Below are 4,384 nucleotides of genomic sequence, written 5' to 3' on the forward strand. Positions count from 1 at the left end.
TTCCTTGCTCTTTGCCTCTGGGAAACTGAAGCTGTCCTGGCATTTCTAGTTTTGTGGAAAAAGACAAGAAAACTGTATTCAAACTCTGATAGACATGTTTCCCCTGTGAGACTGAAGGGGCTAGAAGCCCCACTTTTAATGAAAAGTAGAATGTTAGAAAAGGGCAACTGTTAGTTTTCCTGCCTTTTCTGTGAAATTATATACTTTTGACACTAGGCAACCTTTGCTATAGTAGCTTCTCTTCTAGGATACATCTCTTGTTTAAACCACATATAGTTATGTTTAACTACACTAGGACAATCGCCTACCCACCACAACATGTTCATGCATGTCCTTTATTATAGCCATGCACATGGTTTCTTAGCCAAGGGGTCATTTCCTGCAGGAGCGCACAGGAGCGGAGCTCCAGCAGTAAAGAGCCCAGGGGGCGGGCACATGCAACAAGCCCCGCCCCCTGCTCCCAGCAGCCCTGGGCCACAAGAAGGAAGAAGTAGCCGTCCTTCTTTCCTTCTCTTTCTTTCCCTCCTTCTTTCCTTCTCTTTCTTTCTCTCCTTCCTTCCTTTCTGCACAGATCTGAGCATTCCCTCCCCCCAGCTATCAATCCAAAAATGTCCAGTGGCACCTTTAAGGCCAAAGTTTATTCAGGTACAAGCTCTCCCTCCTCTGTGAGGGCAAATCTGCGCTCCCCCCCAATAGTTAGGAATCCAAAACAGTCCAGTGGAGCCTGAGCGGTGGGTGTTGCCTTCTGACACACTTCTGGTGATGTCAGCGTGTGTGGCATATGCAAATAAGTTATGGTAATAAGTTATGCTAATGAGCTCCTGCACCTCTTTTTCTACAAAATGACCCCTGTTCTTAGCTATCACTGATTATTGGAAAAACATCACACACACTTTTCCTTGGACACAATCCTTTGCGGAAGACTGAGGGCATGATTCAACATGGACAGTAGATTGCCAGTAAACAATACAACTACAGACCAACATATAGGGTTAACAACCTCCAAGTGGGGCCTGGAGTTCTCTTGGAATGACAAGTGATCTCCAGACTACAGGAATCAGTTCCCTTGGAGGAAACTGCAGCTTTGGACAGAAGGATCTCTATGGCATCACACCCCTGCTGAGCTCCATCCCCAAACTTGCCTTCCCAAGCCACCATTCCAGTACTTTCTCAAGACAGAGTTGGCAATCTTACCAACATATCACATAACAGTAGTTGTGTAGGTAGCCTTTCTACACTGTTGCAGCTAGGGTTGCCACTGGCACGGGATGGGGGAGTACGGTTGCCAGATCCAGACTGGGAAACTTCTAGAGATTTGGGAGTGAATCTGGGGAGGACAGGGGCCTCAGTGGGGTACAGTGCCATAGAGTCCACAATCCAAAGCATCCATTTTGTCTGGAGGAACTGATCTCTGTAGTCCAGAAATGAGCTGTAATTCTGGGGGATCCCCAGATACTACCTGGAGGCTAGTGTCCTTAGCTGCAGAAATAAACCTTTATTAGCTCAGCAAACGGCATGGGTCCAGCTCTATAGCTCTTAAGAAAGCTGAGTGGACATATAAAAGGAATGCCAGACAATATTTTTATAACTCAACATGAACAATTAGAACCTGATTAAAAAGCAGTAACTGTCTGGAGTTTAAACAAGCAATTTATGCATTATCTGACAAAACGTCTGAACATTTCATTCAAACCAATTTGATTAAGAGCAGTGACAAACTCTTTCAGAACATTTGTAAAGACACAACAATAAAATAATTATGATCACCAATATACTCTTTATGTATTAATAGCTAATATTTTCCAAAATACCTTTTACATATCATAAAAAACTTATCAGGCCCAAATAGTAAATTATAACGAGTAGTTTTTAAATGAGATAAGTAACTTTTGAAAGATTTACAATAAATGTTAGTGGACTGATTGCAACACCAATCCACCCTTCATTTTATATATTCTGTATACTGTTCTAGTGTTCAGTATCACTGATGTAAGATTTTAAAAGTATTCTCCTCGATCTTTACACATAGCAAGAGTGCACTACAGAAGAAGAAGAGGAGAAGGAGGAGGAGATTGGATTTATACCCCACCCTTAACTCAGAGTCTCAGAGCAGCTTACAAACTCCTTTCCCTTCCCCTCCCCACAACAGACACCCTGTGAGGTAGGTGAGGCTGAGAGAGCTCTTGACAGAACTGTCCTTGAGAGAACAGCTCTGACAGAACTATGGCTTGCCCAAGGTCATCTAGCCAGGTGCAAGTGGAGGAGTGGGGAATCAAACCTGGTTCTCCCAGATTAGAGTCCACGCACTTAACCACTATACCAAACAAGAGACAAAGTGGTGTAGCAATTGAACTAGGATCTGGGAAACACAGGTTTGAATCCCCATGGATCTTGGGCCAGTCATTCATTCTCAGCATAGCCTACCTACAGGGATGTTGTAAGGATAAAATGAAGGAGGGGAGAATGATGTTCTAAGCTACTTTTCTTTAGAAAGTAAGCCATTAAAATGCACTATGCTTAGTCTGAAATGATTCCCTTTGAATTATAATTATTATATAAACTATAAATGTTAGTATATGAATCATATTATAATTTTGAATTTATTATTATCATTTCATAACTGAAAATGTTGAGATCATAATGTATCCTCACAAATTATTTCAAAATTGTGGGGATATATTTACTAACAGAAAATTATACTTTTGGCCAATATTTCATGCTATGTATGCTACACTATCAATTTTATTTATATTTCAGTAGAAGCATGCTTAAAACAATTATTAATAAAACAATAAACTAATAATAGCCTAGTGCTAGAATGATTTAACATCTGATTAAAACAGCATCTTGAATTCAGGTTAAAAAGTGGTTATTTTAATGGGAAAAAGACACAGATAAATTGGCACTGTTGACAATGGCATAAACCAAATCATACTATCTTTCAAATTATCATATCTGACTGAATTTCCTCCTTTTGCTCTTAATTCACCTGCAGCATATTAGACAAGGTAATAATTTATGATAATCATATGAAAATATACAATTAATATTCATCACCTCTAGTTTCTCATCACTTTAGATAATCAGTAATGCAGAGTGAAAATGCTGTCAGATTTCTAATTGCTTTGTAATGGGCCTGAAATAGGGAAATCATTAAAGACAAACAATCTGTCACTTGTCTGTTATTTTAACTATCTATCACTAAAAAAGAAACTCATTAAAGAAATTGCTAATGAGCTACAAAAGACTGTACTGAATGTGTCCTGCAGTGTATTTTAAACAATACTTTATCTCCCTAAATAATTCCCTAGATGCTATTTTTAATGAATGTACCAAACATACACTGTTTCAAGTAACTTGGTTATATTAGGATAGTTATACCCTGGTACTAACATATAAGTAATTCTCCTCATTTCCTGAGGCCTCGTTCCTCTCTTCTTTCTCTTATATCTCACTGGACTCCAATTTATCAAGTAAATGTATTAGGGCTCCACAACCTGATTCAAAGTCCAGGCTGACTCAATAACTGCTGCTGCTACGAAACATTTATTTAGCACTATTAGTAGCTGCAGGAATATGGAAGGGGCAGTCAGTGCAATTCCATGCTACTCCAGTGCAAGCCTATTGAAATCAGTGGGCTTAGAATAAAGAATACACTGACTAAAAAAAGCCAAAAACTAAAAACACCCAAAGAGCAATGATACGTTATGGTTATGCACCTGCTGTAACCACTTTAACAATTACTCATAGCAAACATTTTAAAATGCACAAAGTACACTATTGATAAGTCACATCATAGTATATTATCTATATATCTAATACCCAAGTCGCCCCGTCTGTGCGGATCGCTAAATCCGCGCTCCGGGGCGACCTGGGGGGCAGGGAGAGTTTTGGGCACTCTTGGGGCAGTCCCCAGGGGTGCACAAAAATCTAAAAACTAAAAAAAAATATTGGGGGGATATTTAAATCCCCCCGAAAGTGTCAGAGCGTTCTGTGCGCATGCACACGGAACGCTCTGTGGAGGCCGCCGCCATTTGGAAGGCGAGCGGTGAGCAGGGGGGGCAGAGCGGCGAGGGGCGAGTGGTTAGCCGCTTGGCCCTCGGCTCGGAGCCGGTGTGGGTGGGGAGAGCAGCGAGGGGCGACAGCGCGGCTTCCCTCCCTGCCTCCCTCCCCTCCCAAAGCCGGAGAGCTGCTGCCGGTCACACAGGGCAGCGGGCGGGCGGGCGCGCGGCTTCCCTCCCTGCCTCCTGGGCCGGCCGGAGTCCCTCGCAAGTCCCACGGAGCGGCAGGGGGGCAGCCAAGCGCAACGGATCTCACGACGCCCCTTCAGGCCTCCGAGGGGGGAGGGAGAGACTGGGGGGGGAGAGAGAGACTGGGGGGGCGA

This window comes from Gekko japonicus, unplaced genomic scaffold, assembly GCF_001447785.1.
Source record: "Gekko japonicus isolate JY-2015 unplaced genomic scaffold, Gekko_japonicus_V1.1 scaffold687, whole genome shotgun sequence".
Taxonomy (NCBI): Eukaryota; Metazoa; Chordata; class Lepidosauria; order Squamata; family Gekkonidae; genus Gekko; species Gekko japonicus.